This window comes from Scatophagus argus, chromosome 19 (assembly GCF_020382885.2).
Source record: "Scatophagus argus isolate fScaArg1 chromosome 19, fScaArg1.pri, whole genome shotgun sequence".
Lineage (NCBI taxonomy): Eukaryota > Metazoa > Chordata > Actinopteri > Scatophagidae > Scatophagus > Scatophagus argus.
The window spans coordinates 9556771-9567350 of record NC_058511.1 but is presented as its reverse complement, the minus strand read 5'-3'; the positions used below and the strand labels follow the sequence as shown (position 1 = coordinate 9567350).

The 10580-nt window shown below is 40.0% G+C and overlaps 1 protein-coding gene across 3 annotated transcripts in view; it reads left to right on the top strand.

Annotated features, from left to right (window-relative positions):
- Positions 1-10580, top strand: part of nhsl1b (NHS-like 1b) — a 98069-nt gene that overhangs the window by 18015 nt on the left and 69474 nt on the right. The gene's annotated exons all lie outside the window — the stretch shown is intronic.

Below are 10580 nucleotides of genomic sequence, written 5' to 3'. Positions count from 1 at the left end.
CTTCAACAGGAACTGATGACGTTTACGAGAAACGTAGTCTTAGTTTTGAGAAAACTTTTGCTTTGACAGTGCCCCTCCTGTGATGCAAATCATCTCCATCACATTTTCTTCAAAAGTGATTACTGTAAACAAAGAGAGCTGAAATAAGCAAAACACAGTACAATACAGTAGTACTACAATGGGAAAGTACAATAAAGAAATTGGATCAGATTTTATTTTTTTAATTAATTGATTAATTTATTTTAGTCAGTATGGATCTATTTCACTATGACTGGACTGGCCCTAATTTGGATATCCGTGCTATCAACAGCCAGCTTTCTAGATGAAATGCTTTGAACTTGTTGTGTTTCAAAGACCGGCTGTACCATTTGACAGGAGCTGAAACCCTGAGAGACAACACAGATGCAGCTCTATATGCTATGTGTGGTCAGTGCGCCTTGCCACTGTGCAGTGGTGACATTTACTGATAGCACTCTGTCTCTGTCTTTTCTCTGCTGCAGCCCACTTTAATACTGTCCAGACACACATGCGCACATTCAGAGAGGGGGCAGCAAGCCTTGTTATTCCCGCATCTAGTGTCATATTAAACAAAGTGGTTCCTGTTTCCATTGCATGTATGCATTTTTATTTGTCCATTCCTCTTTGTTTAGCTGTGACTCAGGAATCATGGGATTCGCACATGATCAAATGTTTGTAAACCCAATCAAATGTCTTGATTGCCTCATACTGTTGTCTCTTTGGTGCCAGACAGCAAAACTTTCTCTGTGCAGATCTGCGCGCGCACCTCAGTATTCCTAATTGGGTTCATGGATATTTTATTGAAAGCCTTGTTGACTCTTCTTGTGCTGCTAATGAGTGTGAATTTGGCATCAAATGCTGATGAGTGTGAGGAATGGTCTCACAGAGACACACACACACCCTCTCAGTGTGAAGGCAGAGTTAAAATGCAAGGCGGCCCATGTGGCAGTGTTTTCGTTCTGCCGTGTCAGTTCAGACCAAACCCATTCAACCACAGCAGCACAGCTTCGGTCCGTGTATGTGTGTTGAAATGTTAGCGTGTAGTTGTTCATATTCAAAACACATCCTTAATGGTAGTTGGCCTACTCAGCATTTCAGGGGTTTTGAGGTTGTTGTGTTGTTTACTCTTTGATTCGATTCTTTTTCACTGAGCTGTGTTTGTTTCTCTTTTGGTATATGTGTGTTTGGGGGCTATTGTTATTTTTTTCACCAGCGATTCTTCAGATGGGGCTACGTGAAGAGACGTTTGCAACGAAGAAAGGAAGGAAGTGAGGAAATGCATAAAGAATGTGGAAGAAGCAGGAAATCCTTATTTTGTGGATATGTGTCTAATGTGTCCACAGACGCGGCCACTACTCTGTTCTCACACCACTCCTTTTTGCACGTACCGGATTACTGAAATAGACAAAGACTGCAACAAAATGCGAAATGGAGAAATATGATTCATTCAGAGATGAAAGGAGCTGGGGGTGTGGGATGCAAATAAAGGAATAGTGACATTGTGATTAAATGAAATCAGTCCACCGTGAATGTATGGTTTGGGGAGAAAGATGCAGAACAAGAAAAGTGAAGACCCATTTGTAAGACTGCATTCTGGGACTTTATCAGTTGTGAAGCTACACAATTTGATTGTCAGGGAGAAGATAAAAGAAAGTGTGGAGGTTGATGTGAATTTGTTCCGTTTAATGTCGACCAGTCCATCTTATTTTGCCTCCTCTCTTATTGTCACTTTGTCTTGGTATTTATTTTAACCACCTCTCCTTGTCCACACTCCAGACCATTAACCAAAATCTAACTCTTTGTCAGAGATGCATTTCCTGGCATCCTGTGGGAGATTGTGCTATCAACTATATCCTGTTCCATTTCCTGTCCCTGTTGCCATTGTACCTCCACCCCAGACCCTTGACCATACACTCGGACATAAGAGGAAAAATGCTCTTATTCCGACAGCTGTCACCTACCTCAGATTGTTCCCTCCGATTGTTCCCTTGTTCAGGGTAGCGTCACCAGTCACAGGATGTGACACGTCTCTCGCCACCATTTCCTGCTGAATTGGAAAAGTAGAACAGCAGTGATGAATTGGCCTGCGGAAAGGGATAGTCAAAAGGTTTCCGGATGCTTTGTAAGTTATGATTAAGGCAAACAATGTAAGCAGCAGTCCTGAGAGTTGCATAATTACCTTTTTCACTGACTTTAAGCATAGTGTAGGTCAGAGCTGTTTTTAAAAACTAACTTCAAATGACTTGCAGAAGACACACATGGCTGCAGACGACATCATAATTTTGGTTCATTTCACAGAGTTCCAGTTTCTCCCATCTCTTCTGGTTCAGTTGAAGAATGTTGTTTTATGAGTGCAGGTGATGTTTGTGTAAGCCCTCCATAATCACATCAACCAGAGAAAGCTCTTTGTCTGCTTGAGGACTGGAGAGGAGTGGACAGACAGAAGAAACTGTTGAGAGAGGACAGGGAGGTCAACTAGAAAGCACTGGCCAAGATGCACTGAAAGAAGATGTAATGTAAAGACAGCGTGTTGAAGAGGGGGAAGAAATTTGCATTTGAAATATTGAGGTGGAATTTCAGGGTAAAGAGCTTAACAGAGAAAGAGACTCTTCCAACAGGCGACTGTTAGAGCTGTGCATACTTCTACACATACTTACCTAAAGAGATATATGACATATGAAACTCGGGAATCAAAATTTTGATTGACATTTAAGTTTTACAGAAAATATGATTTGGATGCTTGCTTCCTAAGCCCTATGCAGGCCACATTGGTTTCACCAAACTGACTCACACCAAATTAAACCTGACCATTCCTCAGGCTCGATTGCTCAGCAGCTAAGCCCTACAAAGAACCTATTTCAGAAGTATGTATGTGACTGTGCTCTTGCCTGTGTATGTACTGATGACCCCCAACTTGATAACTGAAAGGGGCCTGAGGGGCCTTGCTGCATCGCCCTGACAACAACTGCCAAAGCCAGATAGCATCCGCATCACCGTAGCAACCTTGGGGTTGGGAGGTTACCGGTTAGGGGCCCTTGAATGCACCACTCCCTCTTCACACACACCCCTCTTTCTTTGTGACAGATTCTTGATTGGCCAACGTGTGTGTGGGCTCTGCACGCGTGCAGTGAGGCGCTACAGAGGGTTTAGAGTGTTTGTGAGTGGGTGTGTGTGTCTCTCAATGTGTATGGTCTTTAAACTGATGTTAGCCGTGCCATGATACTATTGGAGAGGCAAACTTTGCGTGATACTTGTAGCAGTGTAGTGATCAGATATTATGCCTGTTAAAGGGATTAGGATTTTGAGCAGGAAGCAAAGGAGGAACCCTTACACAGGTAGGCGTGTTTGTGTGTGCATTTCCTTGTGTGTGTGTTTTTGGAGGGAATGTGTGTCTAGGTAAATTTTTTTTTGTTCACAATCACATGTGTTAACAGCTAACTGAGTGGTAGCATAAAACAGCTGATGGTGAGATGGGGAGCTAAAATGGAAAGAGGAATGTGTGAACAGTGTGAACTGGAAAAGGAGAGGAGTGAGAGATAGAGATACAAAGCTTGTGGTAATCATGAAATAGTGCAGTATGTAGTCTGAGCTTGCTTTGCTCAGACTGTTGGCTTGCTGGGATCAAACCGGGAGACTGGATTCTGGTACTGAGCTGAGGGGTGGACAGAAGACTGAATGGAAGCTGATGGAGAGAAAGACGGACTTGTCACTGCAGGTGACCTTTTTTTTTTTTTTTTTTTTTTTTTTATACCTCTAATTTATATTGTACCTGTGTTGATGGTTAATGGAATGAAGTGTGATAACAGTTATGATGACTTTTCTCATTTGTGTTCCTAGGAATGGTTGAGTTATGACAAACTGGTCTAGCTGGTTGTTTGTAAGTTTGTGTAAGTAGTATTGATAATCTGGAGCTCGGATGTTTTGATAGATTCTACTGATTATTGAGGGAGACAACAGTCGCGCTGTTTATTTTTCCAGTTTGGTGTAGCCTTTAGTCCAGTGTGGACAGGAGTAGTATGACAGGATGATATTACAGTGACGCACTGTGATTATTTACCATCCACCATTTAAATAATTTAACCTGTTTTATTATTTATTAAGGCTTTCATATTTGGAAACACCTGGCATGCTACACCCTTCCTCCAGCCGTGAAAAGAGGAAATTGTCTAAGCAACAATAGTTCAGAAGATTAAAAAACTGTATTTTATTTATGGATTCAGTTATTCATTAAATAAAATGACTGTTTTGTTTTTTTTGTTTTTTTTTTTGAACTAATGCACTGAGCAACATATACTCAGTTACTTGAATCACTTGGTTATTAAATACATGTAGAATAAATTTAGGCTGCTGTATTTGGTTTGATTTAACAAAGTGTACATATAAATAAACTGATAATTGACCAAAAATAGCTTATACAAGTTTAAAGAACCTGTGGTGGTATTACAATTTGTTTGGTTTTTAACCATAAGGTGGGAGGGCAGTTTGACAGACAAATAGTGACTGTTCGGTTATCCTTTGTGTAGCTGGAGGAGGAGGAGGTTTTCTTGATCTGCAGCAGGTTCACACACACACACACACACACACACACACACACACAAATGCCACACCATCCCTCCCAACTAATCACATATCTAAGGTGTGACTTTTCTTATTAGCAGTGCTGCAGTAGTATTCATCAACACATTTCTCTCTTGCACATCACACTCTCTCCAGTTTTTCTATTTTAACCCACATTATCAGTTGCTTTGCATCTATTACATTCTCCCTTTCTCAAGATGTGATTTTATTTTATCCTTACATGATGTTCAGTTTTCTATCAGTTTTTCAGCAGTTTTCTGTCAGTTCCTGTCTTCCATTATCTAATTTCCTGGTCAGATTTCTCTTTTTTTGCTCTTTTTGTCCCTCATGAAAAGAAAAGTGTGAGCAGAGATTGTGAGATTGGGTACAAACCGTGATGTGTTTAGTGAATGTAAATCTAAAATGAGATTTCTAAGGCAAGGTTTGATGTCGACTGCAATGGCTTGAAATCCAAGCCATTCTTTCTTCTGTAGTTCTTCTTGTGTATTTTAAGCTGTTCAGTTTGAAGCCTGTTGAAGAAATGCCAGAGCATTGTTGGGGGTTTGATTAATTGACCTTCATCCTGGTATCTTCTGTGTTCTGAATGAAGTGAATCTGCTGGTTTTGAGTCTCATGTGTCTCATGTCTCTCTGTATCAGCCATCTCATGTCTGAACCTTTTTCTTCATCCCTCCCCTCAGTCTCTGTCTGCATCAGACTTAATTGCCTTGTTGAGCTCTGACTCATACTGCAGTTGTGAATAGAAGGTTTTGTTTGTCAAAAATTCACAGTATCTTCTACTCTGTTTCTTTATTTTTCTTGTTTAGAAGGCATTGAATTTAGCTTCATTTTCATCATTTTCAACTTGAGCACGTTTTGGTTGTTGCCTCTTGAAAAGTGTCAAATCTGTGCAGTTCTTAAAGACCACATTGAGGTGCGGAATGAGTAGGAACTGTGACTGGTACTGAAATATTTTCCATTTTGCTGCTGGTAAATAAACATTTCCTCTTCCTCCAATGGAGCTGCAACAATTAGTCATTTAATTGATTAGTCAACTGAAAGATAATTAGTTGCCAACTATTTTGACAGTCAGTTGTTTCAGTCATTTTTCAAGCATGAATGTAAGGATTTGCTGCTTTTATTTGCCATTAACCATAATAAAAAGTGTTTTGGTTGGACAAAAGAAACAAACTGAAGATGTCACTTTCTGGGAAATTTTGATGGGCATTTTATACAGACATTTTAAAGACTAACTGATTAATTGTTAAGTCATGAAAATAACTGGCAGGTTAATCAATAAAAAAAAATTGGTAGTCGCTGTCTTCTTCACGGCACATTTAAGAGCTCGACAGCTGCATTGCTTCTTTATTTTCCAGTGTCTTAGCAACTCTTCTTCCCAAGCTTCTTATAAAACGATATTACAAGCAGACATGTTGTAACACGGCGCACAAACAAAACTCTCCTGGGGGCTGTTTTTGCTTGCTATGATCTAGATCTTCACTCAATGGATTTTATTGTTGCGCAACTTGTGATACAAACACCACATCTGCTTGTCACCTAATCAGAGAGCTGTTACTGTCATGCCAATGTGGGCAGGAAATTTCTAAATTAACGCAACTATTTACAAACTAGTTTTGTAGTTAATCATGAAGTGATTGATGAAAGAGCATTTGAGGTATACTATATTGACAAAAATATTGGGACAGGCCTCTGTTTTATTGCATTCATGTGTGGTATGGGGTTGTTTTTCAGGGGTTTGCCTTGTCCCTTCACTTCACGTGAAGGGAAATCTTAATGCTTCAGCATACCAAGACATTTTGGACAATGCTATGCTTCCAACTTTGTGGCAACAATTTGGGGAAGGCACTTTTCTGTTCCAGCATGACTGTGCCCCAGTGTACAGAGCAAAGCTCCATAAACACATGCTTGCATGAGTTTGGTGTGGAAGAACTTGACTGGCCCACACAGAGTCCTGACCTCCCCTAAGTCCATCAGACACCTTTGGGATGAACTGGAATGGAGATTGCGAGCCAGGCCCTCTCGTCCAGTGTCGGTGCCTGACCACACTATGAATGGTCACAAATTCCCACAGAAACACTCCAGAATCTTGTGGAAAGCCTTCCTAGAAGAGTGGAAGAGTGTTATAGCTGCAAAGCTGTCTGTGTATTTAGAATGCAATTTAGAATGCAGCTGTCCCAATACTTTTGTGTATATACTTAAACATGTGTTCTCCAAATTGTTCAGTAAGTGAGGCAACTATTTAGATCATGATGTTATCTTCAGATGATGTCTGGGCTCGATTGATGGACTACATATTGGACAAACTGTTTCCGAATTACCTCAGACAAACATTTGCCAAATGAAACTAATGCACTTTGATGTTCGCTCTGCTCTTCTCTTTGCATGGTTTTGTCCTGGGACCTGACCTCTACATGACTGCTTTGTGCTCCAACTGCTTTATGACACTGCCTGCCCATCTCAACAGGTAAGTGCTTGTATTTGACACACTCACACACACACTCAGCCTTTAACAAACTGTTTTTCTGCTTATTTACAACATGGTTCAGTTTTTTTCTCAAGGTCCAGATGTAGTCACCACTCTTTCATTACCACCTCTTTCTTGATATTGTAGAATTTCCCCTCAGGATAAATAAAGAGATTCTGATTCTGCTCCTGATATCCCTACTTTACACAGTTTATTATTTTCATAGTCTGTGATTTATAGATTTGCTTTATGATGGTACCTGGGAGAGCTGGGTAGCGTACCTTATGAATGTGGTCAATTGAGGACAACTGTGTTGTGTATTTGGTGTAAGTACATCTTGAGTGTTTCTCAGGTAGTGGAAATATCCCAAGGGTTGTCATCCTGATGTGAGAAAGTGCAAGAATGCCTGGCGTACGTGTGAGATCATTAACCTCAGTGTTTTGTCAATGCTATACCATGCAGAGCCCACAGGCGCCATTCTGTTTTTGTCTCCTTGTCTTTGTATAACTCTCTCTCTCTCTCTCACTCACACACACACACACACACACACACACACACACGCATGCACAAATCCACAGTCATACACACCCGTGTATGTGTGAGTGCCTTTGGTAACCACCCACAGAGACTCCAGTTTCTTTAGCTCAGCCCTAAAGTGTTTTCTCACTGTAAAGGCTGACCCACTCCAACACCCCTGTGACCCATATCACTGCTCTTCACACTAGTCCCCTTTCTCTCCTGCCTGCAGGCAGCCTGTAGCTACATCCGACTTGTCCAACCAGTCCTGCTGACCACTTAGACACCAAGATTTACAAGCCATTTTTATTATTCCAACAGGAAAAAAATGTTTTTGTAAGGAAGGGGAACCTCCACTTCTGGGTCTTTTAAGGATTTGGGAAGTGCACAAAAGGTCAGAAAGGTATTGAGTGCATTCATCTCCACATAGTTTGTTGCAGTAAAAGGCAGTCTTTTCGGGCAGTCTATTTGAATTTGTTCTGTATAGGATGAATGGTCATTGGTGTCCCTTGACCAGCTGTTTTATTAGCCATGAAAACAACAACTGTAGACATATGATAATGTAGACCATTTTAGGTCCTTAGGCAAGAAAAGTATTTTGTTTACGGCATGTTGTTGCTCTATTTTGGCAGTGGGTTGAGACTGAATTAGTTTTCAGCTGTTTAAAGATGAGCTGATTAATGTTTCAAAATTCTGGTAAGTCATCACAGTTCAGTTTGGCTTGGCTGAGTTTTGGAAGATGCCTGTAAACTTGGTCAATAAGAAATAATGTTGAATTTAAAAAAAACATAAAACAGTTCAGTTTAACTGGACTTGACAGTGTTTATTTCTTCTATTAGCAAGCCAGTGGGGCGACAAATATTTCTCCTCCTTGTTTTCCAGTGGAGAAGGCTGATATTCTGTCACAGATTTACATCTGTTGTGTATCTCTGTGTGCAGATTAGGATGTGTTTATTCAGCTGTATGTGAAAGACTGTACAGGCTGTCCTGGGCTTTCTTCCTCTGAAATGAGGTTAGGTCTGTGTGTGTCTGTGTGTGTGTTCCTGCATGTTTAGTGCTGGCAGCTACATTCAGACTCATTTGTGTCTCTGCTGGTTATTAACTCCCCAATTTTCAATCCATTATATGAGCCTTTGAGCAAGAATTAGATAAACTCTGTTCTCTCTCTCTCTTTTGCTTTCCTTTCTTGTATGACTATAAAGTGTTTGACAGTGAAAGCTTTGTGGTCATCACACCACAAAATATAAACCAATAGATTTAGAGGCCCATAAGAATGTCTCTGTAGAAATAAATAAATATATATGATTAAATGAGCAAGAATTAAATTTAAAGGATGGACTCACCCAGAACCTCCCACATTATGTCATGGATTTTACTGAAAAAAATTCGTGCAAAGACTTTTATTAATTTCGTGGGACCTCGAAATACTTTTTCAGTTATGATTTTTTTACATTTGGCGCTTAGAGCTAAAATTTATAATTTCTGTGACTCTTTCTATGTGCATTCTAATCTGCACCATTTCCGTGTTTTCATGGGTTGATATTTGTGCTGAAACTTGTTTCAGAATGTTTTACAATAATTCAGTCATAAAAATAAGTAATAAAAGTAAATACAAAAACAAAAAATCTTTTTCAGAAGTTTGGAATTTGAGCTAATCTGCACCACGAGGACAGTGCTGTTTTGGTTTCATCATATTTTGATTGACACCCTGGCAACATCAACAAACTCAACTGTCAGGATGGAAAAAAAAGAAAAGAAATAAAGGTTTTCAAAGCCTTAAACACTAGTTTGTCTGTCCTTAAAGCTATTATGTGAATGACTTCAGTTTCATCAAAGGGTCAGTGACAAAGTAATTAATCAGTGCAATTATTTGACACTGAGGCAATGGCGGTTTCTTCGTAACAGTCACAATAGGGTAAATTTGCAGCTATGGACTGATGCTTTGGTGATGTCATGACTGTGTTGTCTAGACGAGTGGGAGTTGGAGAGATTGACCCTAGAAAGACACCCACAAATAACTATGTTTACACTTTTGACTGAACTGAGGCTGTACCTGCCGCCTGCTTGTGTGAGTCAGTGTTAGAGTATGGTCTTCTGGCTTTATGGCTGGACTTTTATTAAGGGTCTGGAGACTGTGGAGGCTACTGGATGCTGTATTATTCAGGAATCGTTAAAACATCAGTTCTCTCACTCACAATAATGAAAGAGTTTTGTTGGAAAGAAACACTCAGTGATTTACCAAAAATCATATAAACACTACCTTCTTCTTCTTAGCCATTTACGGTCTTCACGTTTTTATCAGCAGCTTTGTGGGATTTTGGTTTGTATGCTGTTATTTCCAGGTGTTGGCAGGAGACACATTCATTCTTCAGTGTCTTTCCTTTCTGCTCCTCTCTGAGTTGTTGTTGGCAGTCACAAGTGTGTCACATGTAGCCAGGGCTTAATAGTGAAGGGTTTTCCCTGGCTTTCAGGGAGCCTGAACTATAACCTTAGAGTGGTGGATTTTTCATGAGATTATACTGGTGAAATCTCAACTACCGCCATCATGCTTAATCTGTTAAGCATTTACAACACAGTTTATAAAGGTTTGGGCAGTTACATGTTCTCCAACATACTGGTAACTGCTGTTGCATCAGTGTGATGTGCTGTATATGAAGGATCCTCATTGAGTTCTTTGCTTGGTTTTCCTAAAAAAAAAATTAACTTAATTATTCTAATATTGCAGTATAAAATTTCATGTGCCTTGATAATGGGTTTTATTCAAATCACGTTCTCATGCATCCTTAAAGACCACTCCATTTTTATGACATGACAAAAACAAAATGCATGGTTTCTGTGGCTCTTCTGTGGTTTAAAAGATGTGGGATTTACAAGGCGAAAAGACAAAAGATACAATTGTATTGCATTATGGGACGTGTAGTGGAGAGTTGGAATCGGAGATGTATAAAGGAGGATTTCTACCCGAGCACCTAAGAAGCCTTTAAACACAGTGAGAGGCCCAGGAG